Below are 15686 nucleotides of genomic sequence, written 5' to 3'. Positions count from 1 at the left end.
GTCTCAGACACTTACTAGCTATGTGAGTCTGGGCAAGTCACTTTACCTTCTTTGCCTCAGTTTATTCATCCACAAAACAAGTTGGAGAAGGAAATGCTAAACTTCTCCAGTGTCAAAGCCAAGAAAACCCCAAATGAGACCACAGAAAGCCAGACAGAACTGAAAGTACTGGATAACAACAACAACAGAGAGGCTGAAGTCACAAGAAGGTGGGTGGGATTTAAACCCAGTCTGGATCCACTGGATCCACAAAGGGTCATTGTGCTCTGACAGCATTTACATTAATGGGGTCTTGGGCATACTGGCCTCTTGCCTCTGTTCTCTTAGGTTCAAATGCAACAAAAGGATGAGAATTACTTTGCCCTCAGAGGTAACTCACATTATTTCTATGATTGTTATGACATGGCAGCTCTTGGCCCTTTGAATAGAGAAATTATTTCAGGAGAATCTCTGGATTTTCCCTTTGGTGTCTCCTGGCTACATCTGTTTCCCTAATAGCTCTCCTTGCCCCTGCTGCCCCCAGCCTGACATCTCGGCATCCGTACTGCCACATGAGATCTAAAGTAAACATCACAGAAGGCACAGACTCCCACCAGCCTTGGTCACCCCCAGCCCTTGGCTGTTGCTGTTGCTTGAGAGATTGTTTCCTGAACCTCGAATTCCAGATTTCCTGCCCAAAGATTAAAAAAAAAAGGGAATTCAGATGCTTTCTGAAGTTTATGTTTACTGAAACCTTCCAGCAAGTATGCTGAAATAAATTTAAATCTGTTTAAAATAATATCATGATAGATTGGAAAGTGATCAATCAATCGGTTAAGTGTCTGCTACCTTCGAGGCACACTGCTAGGAGTCACAGGAGCACAAAGACCTAAAGGAGATCAAAGGAGACCACCAGCACATATACAAATATCTACCAAATACAGAACAAATCCAAGCTCCAAGTTATTAAGTCCAACTTAGTTTCCTTGCTCTCAGTATCTAAGGTACTTTCTCCTTTACCTTGCTGACTGCTGGGACCAGGACCCTCAGGGCCCATCTTGGCGGCAATGAATTCATTTTTGCCCCTTGATCCTCCAGAACACAATCTTTCTTCTGATGGAGTCAGACTCAAGGCTGGGTGAGGCTCAGATTGGAGTTTATAAAGGAGTCTGGGCTCAGACTTCCCCTAAGTGGAAATTATAACTTCTGCTAGACTCGTGATGTCCGATGTGATCACCAGCACAGCTCCCCAAGGAGCCCATCTTCCTCAAATGGAACAGAAACTTGTTTCCTGAAAGTAGAACTGGAAACCAGATGGGAAAAATCCTAAGTCACTTTCTGCCCCTGTCCAGCTCTTACATTCTCCCAGGATCCTCTTATTTCAGTCTCTGGAAGGAAAACTGTCTTTCTATGGTGAGGAAGAACAAATCCTGCCCATGGATGGGCCAGGTTGAGCTCATGGATGCTGAGAGGAGACCCTTAAAAAGGGACTGGAGGAGAGGGACAGGAGAAAAATGGAGACAAACCCCCACAGAGACCTGAAGACATGATGCACCAAGCCCCGTGACTCCTTCTAAATGGAAGAGTGAAAGAAGCTGTGAGTCAATTATTCCTATCTGTTCAAATGAAGAAATTAAACTGGAACTAAGGATGAGGGCAGGAAGGAGAATCCCCTCCATGGGAGCTTTCTGTAGGCTTGACTAGAGTAGATAAGACAAATGTGTGTATGTATGGGTTCTCCCTCCCTCTCTGCCTCTCTCTCTCTCTCTTATTTCTGCCTCCTCCCTATCTGTGTGTGTCCTGTCTCTCTGTCTCTGTCTCTCTATCTGTCTCTGCCTGTCTCTCTCTGTCTCTCTGTCTTTGTTTCTCTGTCTGTCTCTGTCTCACAAACGCACACATCCATATACTGACACCCACACAACCACACAAACACACTGACACACACACTCCTCTCAGTATTTTTTCATTATCTTCTGCAATACAAACAGTATTGTTCATGAGTCTGACTGCTTCTATCAAGCCTTCAGAGAAACTCATGCTGCTGCTGCTACCTTTCAATAAACACTTGTTTGATCAAATTGAGGCCAATAGACAGGTATGCAAAGAGGGACAGGGAAGAGGCAGAGAGTGGAAGACAGAAGACTGACCTGGGGCTTAATCACTATCTCCACTTGGGGAAAAAGGATTCAACTTTTTCTCCCATCACCCCAGGGCAAGAACTAGAAGCCATGAGTAGGATGGTTTGGTAGCCAATCACTTTCCAGTCATTCACTTTCCAATAATCTAATCGCCATCCAAGTAAAATGGGCTACCTTGGGAGGTGGAAGATCCTGCTCTGCTCCACCAAGTCTTCAGGTAAAGGCTGCATCACCACTTGGAGCAAAGTGCTTCTCAATATGAGAAGAGGGAAAGGAAAATGAACATGAAGAGCCATGAGGAGCTGTGCTGTACAACCTCTATATAGTTAATTAGGCAATCTCAAAAGGCCTAAATATGAGAATAGACCCTTTCTTGTGTCTTGTGTATCATTTCAACCAACCTGCTCATTAGAAGTGCCAAGTCATGGATGTTGGGACAGCTTGATTAGATGACCTCTTGTCCAAATGCCCCCCAGGCAGAAAGAGAAAGCAGAAAGAAACAGGCGGGATTTGGAGCCAGGTCCCAAGTTAATTCCCCAGCACATGTAATAACCTGTGTTCCATGTTCCATCCATAATGGAATGATACCTGAACCTCCATCATTTAGGCCACTACCAATTCTCCCAGAAGCTCTTGGAGGAGATATTCTCCCTAACCAAGTACATCCTCCAAGAGCCTGTTGGTGTTGAAGATCAGCTATGGATGTGCAGCAACTGGGCAGTAAAGAGAGATTTTTCTTGATAAACACTTTCCTTTTGTAATAAGAGATCAATAACTACTTCTTTTGCCAAAGGAAACTCTGGTTTGTCTACAATAGAACAGCCATTCCTTCCTGTCAGTCTGGGGCAAATTTTCAGCAGATGTGAAGAACTCTGACTACTGGAGTGGAATAGAACAGGTGCTGGGCTTGGAATCAGGAGAACTTGGGTGTGAATATCATCTCTGAATATTGTGAATATCGCTCAGTTGTCTCTGTTTGCTCAACTCTAAATTAGACATAACAATGAATCAAATGCCAAGTATACATTAAGCATTTAGTGTGTGCTAGGTAATGGGCTAAGTGATGAAGATATACAGAGATAGGCAAGATCCCAGGTCCTGTCCTCAAGGATATCACACTCTCATGGAACAGATGCCATGTCTATAAACAGGTATGTTCAATTCATGGACCAAAAAGGTGGAAGGAAATCTCAGAAGGGGAGGCACTAGCAGCAGCTAGTGGGACAGGAAAGTGCTCCTGCAGAAGGTACAGTTTGAACTGAGTCTTGAAGGAATAAGAATCACCCTTATGCCATGGTTTGTTGTGAGAATCAAATGTGATTATGGATTTAAAGTGCTTTTTGAACTTTAGAGAACTCTACAAATAATGACTATCATTAATATATTAACAATATGTTGCATAAATCATTAATATATCAATATTTAAAATCGGATCATTTTGTACTATAAATAGTAGGCATTACACTATGTCATTTCCCACCAGTAGAATGCCAGCTCTTTGAGGGAAGTGAAAAAATCAGTCATCAATAAACATTGATTAAGCACCTACTATGTGCCAGACATAGACTTTGCTAACTGCTGAGGATACAAAAAGAGGCAAATGACAGTCCCTGCCCTGTTTTTGTTGCTGCATCCCCATCACCTAACACAGTACCTGGCACATAGCAGGAACATCATAAATGAGTGTAAAATAATGAATAATCTACATACAACTCCTACCCTTTTCACATGCAGAAAACCAAAATCATTTTAGGAAGAATGTGCGCAAATCAAGAAACTAGGTCCTTCCCTGGAGGAACACACTCAGACTGTGGGGGTGTAAGACAGGCAGACCTGCTATTTCTCAAATTGGAGGAGGCTGGAGGAATGTAGAAGAGGAGGTATTGGCTTACAGGGCCATGGAGGCTCCATCAAGGATGGAGGGTGATGGCGAAGGGCAAGAACTGGATACCTTGAGTGAAGGTGTAGGTTTGGCATTTAAAGCCTTTCGCAGTTCTGGCTCCAATCTCTTCCTAACGTTTCTCATTAGCCACAAGCACTCTTGGTTACAGTTGAACTGTGTACATTATAGGGGCATCGAGGTGGTACACTAGATAAAATGCTTGTCCTGGAGTCAGGAAGACTTAAGTTCAAATCTGGCCTCAGACACTTACTAGCTGTGTGACCCTGGGCAAGTCCTTTAACCCTGTTTGCCTTTGTTTCCTCATGTGTCAAATGAGTTGGAGAAGGAAATGGCAGACTCCTCCAGTAACGTGACCAAGAAAACTCCAAATATGGTCACAAAGAGTCAGATAGCACTGAAAATGACTGAATTGAATTTGTGTTGTTTTACCACTCCCCTGCCTCACCCCGGCCCTGGAATATTCTCCTTTATCTTCTCTGTCTCCTGGAATTCCTGCCTCCATTTAGGTAATCATCTCCAGTATGAGCTCCCACAACAAGTGTTTCCTGAACTGACCCCACCCCATTTTTAAGGCTTCCTTCCAATGAAAGTGACTTTGTATTCACTTTGAATCGACTTTGTATCTCCTGGTCTATGGACACATTGTTTATTAAGGGCCTCCTGTGTGCCAAGCTCTGTGCTAAGCACTGGGGATACAAAGTTAAAAGGAAACAGTGCCTGTCCTGTATGTTATCACGGGCAACTGAAGTGTCAGGAATGGGCTCCTGGAAGAGGCTGTGTGTGCTCAAAATGGGCTTTGAAGGAAGGTGGAAGGTAAGGTCCCCAGGGGCACGTAAGGTCCCTGGGGGCAGGAAGGGGCTTCATTTTTTTGTCTCTCTTCCCAGTACCTCTCCCACTGGATGGAAGATAATGCTTCAGGGAGTAAGAAGTCTGGAAAGGGAGGAGGGGGCCACAAGGGCTTGGAAGGTCAAACAGAATATTTTGTATTTGATCCTGGCACTGACAGGGAACGACTGGGCTTTACTGAGTGGGGGGTGGGGGTGGTGAGGGGAGGGTTCAGTCTGTGCTGTAGGAAGATGGAGGGGAGAAGGGAGAGACCTGAGGCAGGCAGACCCCCTCCCCTCCCCCAGCTGGTTATGGCAATAGGCCAGAGTGAAGGCTGGGGAATAAGGTTTAAGAAGACTGGAAATGAAAGGGTGTCTCTCTACAAAGCAGAATTGTGACATTAGGTTGTAAGGCAAGGGCTGGTTCCTGTTTTCTCCATCCCAGGGATTCTGTTCAGTAAATGAACAGACATCCAGCATTCAGAGCTAAGCAGGGAGAGAGAGTCAGGGTCATGGCTTCCAGCTTTTAAGTATTAGTCACTAACATTTAAGCACAGATGAAATACAGAAGTGGAGGTCAGAAAGCCTCGGGAAAGCGCGGATAAAACCAGACCTACAAATGAGAGGAAGCAGAGGCTGGCTCACGGCAAGATGTGGGAGAGGTCAGGTTAAGGAGCTGCAGACAGACAATCCTCCCCTTATCAGAAAGGAAATCAGAAATGCCTGCGGACTCAAAGGATCTGGGCCAGACTTTGATTGTAGCTGGATTCTTCTGATTCTTTCGGGCAAATCAAACTTAGTTCAGTTCTCATCTACGATGCCATGTGTGGAGATCTGTCACAGAGGTCCTTCACCTTTTTTGTGTCTGGACCCCTTGAGGAAGCCTATAGAATCCTTGGAATAATGTTGGGAGGTTGGTTTTTAATCTATAATTGAATGAAATCCTCAATTTTAATTAGGAGTCAGTAAAACTAAAGATGTCATTTGTTTTCCCCATCCAAGTTCATGGGCCTCCTGAGACAAATACACTAATCCCCAGTAGATCCCAGGTTAAGAACTCTTGACCACAGAAAGAGACAGAATGAAACGTTTATTCTTTTATCTCCCCTCCAGTTGTGTGGCCTATAAAAAAAGGTGTTCAGGGCAGCTTGACCTAACTATTCTGGTTGAATTGAAGATGAAAAGAAGTGGTTATACCATTCTAAAATGTCTTCCTCCCTAAGAACCCCCTAGGCCATGGTCCTTAATTACTGCCTGAAAACAAAATGTATGAGATTTCAGAGCCACCAACTCCAAGGTCCAGCAGTATCTCCACACCCCCCCTCAAAATGCACACACCAGCAGAGCTCTGACACTGGACTGCCTAATAACTCCCCAACTCCTGTCTGAACCCAGAACAAGGCCCCGGTCAGTCTCTGACCGAAGATAAACACATCTGTATAACTCACATCTCAAAGCACACAGCACATGACAGGAAACAGGCAAGCCCAATGGTAGTCTAGAAAAACCAACTCTGGTGCAAGCACAGGGAGCCAATGTTCTGCTTCACATATGACCTTTGTCCCCCACAAGGTCATTTTCTAGGATTTGTAAGCTGTGCATTCTGATCTGTGCAGGCTCCACATTCTGATTCAAATATATAAAATTCCAATTTAACTGAGTACTCACCAAGAAGAAGAGAAGGCTTCTGCCTGTAAAGTAAAGGAGAAAAGAAAGTAAGTCTTTAAGATCAAAACATTAGTTACTGAGTTTTGACACTGACTTCTACCTGACTTGGCCCCATTTTCCCTTTCCATCCTTGGGGCCTGACATTGGTTTTTGGCCACCATGGCACTTGGGCTGCTCTTACGAGGCCCTCATACATCTTTGCCCCAGCCCTGAGTTTAACTCTCCAGAGTTGTGTTGATCACTGACCCAGAAAATACTCTGCTGACTCTCTGATATGGGAATCCAGAGTGCCTGTTCTGCCATTGGGTCCACTCTGGCCCCATCCCCTAATCTGAAAAGTTTCTGATATTCCATTGTTTTTGGCCCCTTCCTTTCTTCCCCTAAACCACAGCTCAAGCCCCCTGGACCAGCCTCGGGACCCCCCAGGAGGCTCATTTCGCCCCCTTCTCTTTCGCTTCTCCTGTCACTACAATCATGATGCATCCATGGACATTCTTGTGGACATAGTATACAGGACACATGTATACAGGAAAACCTGAGTCATAATCCTCTCCTTTGTATTTAGCAGCTATGTGACCCTGGGCCTTCCGGCTTCCAAGTCTCAGGAAATACTCTAATATTTTATGACTCACCCTATTAAGATGTAACCCCCCCTTGAAGGGATGAACAACTGTCCCACTTTCCTATCCCTATCTCTTGCACTAAGCACAGGGCCTGGTAAATGGTAAATGGTTAACAGATCCTTCTTATTCAGTCATAGAAGGCTGGAAGCTGTACCAAGGGTGGGAGAGCCCACATAACTGTTCCCCACACTGAATATGACAGAGACACAGGAAAACTGACTGCCTTAATAATGCTTCTATCCAGCACTTCTCTTGGGCTGAGGCTGTATTTCATAATTATTGGTCCCTACTATACTAAAGTACTATGCATCATGAGAAAGATTTGAACATGAATAATAATTTTTGTATTACCTAATTACTGTTAATGTTAACAATAACTCACATTGAATAATCATAGCTCTCACAAGGATCACAAAGCACTTTCCTCATAAAAAATCCTGTAGGGAAGATGGTACAGTAGAAAGACAAACCTCATACCTCATAAAATACCTGTAAAATATGGCTCTAAACAAATTCTAGAGCAGCAGAAGGCACAAAATGGCAGAGCAAAAGAAATTTCTAGTCCAAGGCAGCCTGAAGGCCAACAGGAAAGGTCTATCACACAGGGCTTGTAGCGGAGCCCAGTCCAGTATGGACCATGGGGCACAGCAGGGCCAGGACCAGAAACAGGCTTCAGGGTGGAGCTGGTAGAGGCTCTGGAGAGGGAATCCTGCAGGCAAATCCTGGGCAGAACAGAGTGCCTGTGGTTGCTCCCAGACAAGAGTGCAGGCCAGGAGAGGAGTAAACTCCTCTCCCTTGATTATGCCACCTTGGAGAAACTGAGAACTTACAGACCACCAGAGTATACCCTCCTCTTGACAAAGGACTCAAAAGTCAAGTAACTGGCTGAGAAAATGCCCAAAAAAGGGAAAAAAATAAGACTATAGAAGGCTACTTTCTTGATGAACAGGTATTTTCTTCCATCCTTTCAGATGAGGAAGAACAATGCATACATCAGAGGAAGACCTAAAAGTCAAGGCTTCTGCATCCAAAACCTCCAAAATAAATATGCAATAGTCCAAGGCCATGGAAGAGCTCAAAAAGGATTTCGAAAATCAAGTAAGAGAGGTGGAGGAAAAATTGGGAAGATAAATGAGAGTGATGCAAGAAAATCATGAAAAGCAGGTCAACACCTTGCTAAAGGAGAACCAAAAAAATGCTGAAGAAAATAACACCTTAAAAAATAAGCTAACCCAACTGGCAAAAGAGGTCCAAAAAGTCAATGAGGGGAAGAATGTTTTAAAAAGTAGAATTAGTCAAATGGTAAAGGAGGTTCAAAAGCTCACTGAAGAAAATAGTTCTTTCAAAATTAGAATGGAACAGATGGAAGCTAATGACTTTATGAGAAACCAAGAAATTACCAAACAAAACCAAATGAATGAAAAATAGAAGATAATGTGAAATATCTCACTGGAAAAACAATTGACCTGGAAAATAGATCCAGGTGAGACAATTTAAAAATTATGGGACTACTGAAAGCCATGGTCAAAAAAGAGCCTAGACATCATCTTTCATGGAAAGGAAAACTGCCCTGATATTCTAGAACCAGAGGGCAAAATAAATATTGAAAGAACCCACCAATCACCTCCTGAAAGAGATCAAAAAAGAGAAACTCCTAGGAACATTGTAGCCAAATTCCAGAGTTCCCAGGTCAAAGAGAAAATATTGCAAGCAGCCAGAAAGAAATAATTCGAGTACTGTGGAAATACAATCAGGATAACACAGGATCTAGCAGTTTCTACATTAAGGGATTGAAGGGCTTGGAATATGATATTCCACAAGTCAAAGGAGATAGGATTAAAACCAAGAATCATCTACCCAGAAAAACTGAGTATAATACTTCAGGGGAAAAAATAGTCATTCAATGAAACAGAGGACTTTCAAACATTCTTGATGAAAAGACAAGAGTTGAATAGAAAATTTGCCTTTCAAACACAAGAATCAAGAGAAGCATGAAATGGTAAACAGGAAAGAGAAGTCATAAGGGACTTTCTAAAGTTGAACTGTTTATATTCCTACATGGAAAGACAATATTTGTAACTCTTGAAAGTTTTCTCAGTATTTGGGTTGTTGGAGGGTTTATATGAACACACACACAGGAGAGAGAGAGAGAGAGAGAGAGAGAGAGAGAGAGAGAGAGAGAGAGAGAGAGAGAGAGCACAGGGTGAGTTGAATAGGAAGGGATGATATCTAAAAAAATAAAATTAAGGAATGAGAAGAATATATTGGGAGGAGAAAGGGAGAAATGGAATAGGGCAAATTATCTCTCATAAAAGAGTCAAGAAAAAACTTTTTCAATGGAGGAGAAAAAGGGGGAGGTGAGAGAGAAAAAATGAAGCTTATTCTCATCACATTAAAGAGGGAGTAACATGCTCACTCAATTTAATATTAAAATCTATCTTACACTACAGGAAAGCAGAGAAGAAGAGGATATGTGGGGAGGCGGGGATAATAGAAGCGAGGGCAAATGGGAGGAGGGAGTAATTAGAAGTAAACACTTTTGGAGAGGGACAAGGTCAAAAGAGAGAATAGAATAAATGGGGGGCAGGATAGGATGGAGGGAAATATAGTTAGGCTTATGCAACATGACTATTATGGAAGTCTTTTGCAAAACTACACATATATAGCCTATACTGTATTGCTTGCCTTCTCAATGGATGGGGAGGGAGGGAGGAAGGGAGAGAAGTTGGAACTCAAAATTTTAGGAACGAATGTTGAGAAATACAGGTAATGGGGTAGAGAAATCTATCTTGCCCCACAAGAAAAGAGAGATGATTGGGCTAAGGGAAGAGAGAAGTGTGATAGAAGGGAGGGCAGATTGGCGGAGGGGGCAATCAGAATGCATGGTGTTTTGGGGTGGAGGGAGGGGAGAGATGGGGAGAAAATTTGGAACTCAAAATTTTGTGGAAATGAATGTTGAAAACTAAAACTAAAGAAATAAGCATAAAAAATCTTTCACTATCTAGTTTTCACATAACTTTCTAGTTTTATTTCTATCCACTTCAGCCAAATTAGCTTGTTAGTTGTTTCCTATATTAAAAAAAAATAAAAATAAAAACCCTATAGGACAGAGCAAAGAGTTTTCTCACTTCCTCCATTTTTATATCTTGTCAAAAGAGGGGTATATTCGGGGAGGAGGTGATATAAAAACAAAAATATCCATTTCTGAAATTTTTAATTTAAAACTCACAATGCTCATCAGGCTTAATTCATTTCTGTTTAATTCAATTCACCAAACACAGGTTAAGCCCTTATGATGTACCAGGCACTGGGCCTGGTACGGGGCAGTGGTTGGGTAGGTAGAAAAACAAAAAGGAATCTGCTCCTGCATCTACAACACATAGACATAGAACAAGACAATGGTCTTCTAGGAACAAAGCCCAGCACCCACAAGGGCGGAGAGCCAGAAGATGGGAGCAAGGTTTGGGGAACAGCTAGCAATCCGATTTTATTGAAAGGCAGATTGTGAAGGGGACAAATGTGAGAAAAATCTAGAAAGCAAGCTTATAAGTAGATTAGGGGAGGGCCTAAGCGCCCATCTGGCCAGTTTTATTATTTTCATTTTGTTCCTGCTACACCCAAACTGTTAGATTTTGTTACAAGTTTCAAATAAAAATAAAGCCAAAAGCCTCAAACATTCTCTGGACAAAACCTAAACAAAAAACATGATGCCAGCTCATGGTCCCTGTGATGCCAGACTGTTCCTGCAATGCCAGCCCACCTGGCACAGGACATCCTCGCCAGGGTCCTGTGGACAGTGAGTAAAGCACAGCCTTGCTCTGATGGGCCAGGGCTCACAGAACCCTGAGGCTTCCTCGAGTCTGGAAGCATGTGTGTAATACCCCTGTTTCAAGGTCTTCAGAACTGGGCAGAGTCTTCACCCTCCTGGGCACAGACAGTTCAGGTGTCACCTGCAGGTAGGGACCTCAGGGCCCTTTCCCATTTGACCCTTACCTATGTCCTGACCACAAATATTCAATGAGCTTGGGCAGGGAAAGGACCTCCAGGGCAAGACCAGGCCCGACCCCTCTCAGCTCTTCTGAGGGCATCTGTCCCTGAGTCTAAAGGGGAAGGAGTGTCCAATGAATGCCTGAGAAACTTTGCATGGGTTTTGCTAAGGTCCGAGTTGAACCAAGACAAGCTCTAAAGAATTAAAAGCTTCCTCTCATGGAAAGTTCTGGGAGTGCAAAAGAAAACGGTCAAGGCTGGGGATCCATAGCATCATAGCTTCAAAGGTCAAGGTCAAGGCTGCCCAAGGAGAAGGAACAATGGGAGCAGCCAGTATATGGGGGTGGGGTCTGGGGTCTGGGAACAGGGAAGGCCTGGGCAAAGGGAGGCAGCCAGTCACAGGGGCAGAACGGAGATCAGGAAGTCTCAGGAGTTTAAAGAAGTACTACAGAGTCTGGTCCATGACAGCCCCAAAGATTCTGAAAGATAGCAGCATAGGTATTGGACCTGAGATTTCATGGGTGCTGAGAACGACCAGGTGGGGAAACTCCATCTACTGATATGATCAGTATCTGCTCTACAAAGTTGCCTAGACCACGGATGTCAGACTCAAGTAGAAACTCTGCCAGCTACAGAATGACTAGAATACCACAAATTAACATTATCTAGGTTGTATTTTATTTACATTGCTTATCTATTTATGTTGATTTGTTTTTGTTAAACCTTTTCTGATTCTGTTAGGATCTGGTTCAGACTAGAAGTTTTGTGGGCTGAGGGTAGAGGGGAAGGGGAGCCTGCTGATGACCTCAGTGACTTGTCCAGGGCCCAGCCCCCACCTCCTTCCCCCTGCCCTGAGACCCCCTTGGGTCTCAGCCAACATCATAACAGCCCAAGTTTAAAAAGCAAAAGTCCATTTTGGAAAGACCCATGCACATGTGAGATGCTTCTTGAGGGCAGGAACACTGATTTTCCCATACTCTTCTTCCAACATTTTTTGCATTTTCACAAATGAATTTATCTTTTAGTCCACTAGGATTTATTAAACACCAAGCACGTAAGTGCCAGGCATCAGGCTAAGTGCTAGAGATACAAAAAAGGCAAAAAGTCAGGCCCTACTCTCCAGAAGGCAGCAGCCTCACAGGGTTGGCCCTGGCTGTTAGGTCTCTTCTTGGCAAAAAGATCTAGTATTTGCTGAATAAATGGGTTTCTGAGCCCCTGAGCTCTCTTTATTGTGGTGACTGCTTTTACAATATGGATTCAGTTCTTGCAAAAGGTTGTGAATTAACTGGTCACCAGATGATCTCAAAATGGGATTATCCAAAGTTAATAATTATTGAGCACTTAAAAACTGTGTGATTCTTAAAAACATCCCAATGAAAGCAGAAGGACTGACTACCATTTTGTATTTTTATTTCCTAGGCTACCACGGACAACGAATACATCAGCCAGTGTCCAACCCCCTGAAGGTGAGTGTCTCCACATCCTGCAATGCTAGTCTTCAGGAAGTAGACTGGGTCTGGCCTCAAGATCATACTCAACACCATGCTCTAATTCTTGCCTTACTTTGTGGATTTTCAGAATCCAAGATTGGGAAAGAACCTCAGAGGTCAAGGAGTCCAACACATAGTAGAGGCGAAAAAACCCTCTATACCATTCAAAACAAGTGGTCAGACTTTGCTTGAAGACCTCTAGTGAGTGGGAGCTCCCCACTCACAGAGTTCAATTATTCAGTCCACTTTTGGGATTAGTTGGTTGGTTGTTGTCCTTCGTTTTTGAAGAGGACCAAAATGACATCACCATGATAAAGTGAAATTTCAGTGTGTCCAACTGTGACTGATCAGACCAATAGACCCCGGAATGCTCTACCACAGGTTGGGCACAGATAGTCCTTGTGAATATTTGGGGTGGATATCCCAAATATGCGAATCCTACATTTACTTTGTGCTTCTCAAAGAGCACAGCACCCTTTCTGATGTGGGAGTGCCATGCTGAGCAGTCCTGTTCCAATGTCTCCCATGTTGCATAGTCAAATCCAAAGTTCCTAAGAGTACCCTTGTATTGCTTCTTCTGATTACCATGTGATCATCTGCTCCATGCAAAGTCTCCATAAAATAGTCTTTTTGACAAGCGTATGTTTTGAATTTGAACAACCTGCCCAGCCCATCAGAGTTATACTCTCTGAAGCATAGTTTGAATGTTTGGCAGTTCAGCTCAAGCAAGGACTTCAGTGTCTGATACCTTATCCTGCCAGGTGATCCTCAGAATCTTCCTAAGAAAGTTCAAATGGAAGCAATTCAGTTTCTTGGCATGAAGCTGGTAGACTGTCCATGTTTCACAAGCATATAAAAATGAGGTTAGCACAACAGCTCTGTAGATCTTCAGTTTGGTAGTCAGTCTAATACTTCTTCTCTCCTAAACTTTTCTTCAGAGCCTCCCAAACACTGAGCTAGCTCTGGCAATGCATGCATCAACCTCATTATCAGTGTGTACATTGCTGGAAAGTACACTACCAAGGTAAGTGAACTTATCCACAGCATTCAGAACTTTTCCATTTGTTGTAATGGATGGTTCCACATATGGATGGTGTAGCACCTGTGTTTTCTTGCTGTTAATTAGTAGGCCAAAATTAGCACAGGTAGCAGAGAACTGATCCATGCTTTGTTGCATCTCAGCTTCAGAGGCTGCATTGAGTGCACAATCATTTGCAAACAGAAAATCATGCACCAGCACTCTCTCCACTTTGGTCTTGGCTTGTAGCCTTTTCAAATTGAAGAACTTACCATCAGTACAGTAGTTGACCTTGATGCTGTGTTTATCCTCACTGAAAGCTTTTGTCAACATGGCTGAAAACATCATGCTATAAAGCATGGGAGCAAGCACACAGCCCAATTTCACTCCATTGGTGACTGGAAAGGCACAAGAGTATTGTCCATTATCCAGAACCTGGGCAAACATGCCATCATGAAATTGATGTACAATATTGATGAACTTCTCCAGGAGAGGGGCAGAGCCAAGATGATGGAGTAGAAGGACGACCTGTAAAAGCCCTCTCCACACAGTCCGTAAAATACTTGTAAAAATGACTAAACATATTGTAGAGCAACAGAAGCCACAAAATGACAGAGTGAAAGAGATTTCTAGTCCAAGGCAGCCTGAAAGGCCAATAAGAAAGGTCTATTGCACCAGACATAGAGCGGAGCGCAGCTCACAGAGCTCAGCCCAGCCTTGGCCAAGTGACAGCCTAGCAGGGAAGACCGGAGAAGGCCTCAAGGGGAGGAATTCCAGACAGCAACTCTGGTTCCCAGATTACTCAGCTCACAAACACCAAAGACAGCTTCAAAGGTCAGTGAGAAAGCTCTTTCATCTGGGTGAGAAGGGAATGCAGTCTGGCCCCAGTGGCTCTAGGATGACAGCACCCATTTTTGTAGCCATCAGCCTAAATATCCTGGGGGAATCGAGCTGCTGATCTGGATCTCAGTCCTAAGTGGTGGCCCTGGGGTGAGGGGGAGCCTTGGCCTACTGGAGCTAGAAGCGATTGTTGTGGAGACAGAATCATACTCACAGATCCTGGACAGAAAAGTTTGCTCCCAGACCAAAGTGTATGCCAGCAGAGGAGTAAGCTCCTCTACTTTGATTGTGCCACCTTGAAGGAACTGAGAATTTACAGGTCCCCAGGGTATACCCTCCTCTTGACAAAGGACTCAAAAATCAAGTAACTGGCTGGGAAAATGCATAAAAAAGGGGAAAAAAATAAGACTATAGAAGGCTACTTTCTTGGTGAACAGATATTTTCTTCCATCCTTTTGGATGAGGAAGAACTCCAGGCAATCAAATTTTGACATAATTTTCTATAAGCCCTCATGACTAACAGTCAAAGGCCTTGGTCAGATCTACAAATGTTGTGTATAGGCCTCCATTCTGCTCCTGGCATTTCTTCTGGAGTTGTCAGGCAGCAAACATCATATCAATTGTTCCTCAGCCCTTTCTGAAGCCACACTGGCTCTCAGGTATATGACCATCTTCCAGGTGAAGGATCAGTCTATTAAGGAGGAATCTAGTAAGAATTTTGCCAGCAATGACTAAGAGAGAGATCCACCTGCGATTATCTCAGTACAATCTATTGCCTTTACCTTTATAGAGATGGACAATGGAGATATCTTTGAACTCCTGGGGGATAATCTCCTCTTGCCATATAACCTGGAAAATTTCTGTCAGCTTTTGTATGAGCAATGGTCCCCCTAACTTGTAAATCTCACCTGGAATAGAATCAGCACCAGGTGCTTTGCCACATGAAAGGAGCCTAGTGGCCCTCAAAATCTCTTCTTCAGTTGGAAGCTCAGCTAAGGAAGGACTGACTTCAACCTGACATAAATGGTCAATGGCCTCAGCATTGATTGATAATGGTCTGTTGAGAACACTGTGGAAGTGTTGACAGCCCATCTCTCTAGGATCATGTCCTTATCACTAATCAATGTGGCTCCATCAGCACTGAGTAGTTGTGATGCACCGTAGGTTTTTGGTCCATAAATAGCTTTCAGGGAATCATAAAAGAGCTTTGGATTGT

The 15686-nt window shown here is 43.5% G+C and overlaps 1 protein-coding gene across 3 annotated transcripts in view; it reads right to left on the bottom strand.

Annotated features, from left to right (window-relative positions):
• The window catches only part of PTPRE (protein tyrosine phosphatase receptor type E), a 177205-nt gene that overhangs the window by 110100 nt on the left and 51419 nt on the right, over nt 1–15686 (bottom strand). For 2 of the 3 annotated variants that reach the window (XM_072629059.1, XM_072629061.1), the window contains exon 2: nt 6513–6535. The gene's annotated coding sequence lies outside the window, so the exon portion shown is untranslated. Of the gene's footprint in view, nt 1–999; nt 1345–6512; nt 6536–15686 lie in introns of those variants that run through there. The other variant, XM_072629060.1, reaches the window with a different exon arrangement.

Source organism: Notamacropus eugenii, chromosome 1 (genome assembly GCF_028372415.1).
Source record: "Notamacropus eugenii isolate mMacEug1 chromosome 1, mMacEug1.pri_v2, whole genome shotgun sequence".
NCBI classification, from domain to species: domain Eukaryota; kingdom Metazoa; phylum Chordata; class Mammalia; order Diprotodontia; family Macropodidae; genus Notamacropus; species Notamacropus eugenii.
The sequence above is the reverse complement of the archived record's forward strand: the minus strand, read 5'-3'. Positions and strand labels throughout refer to the sequence as shown.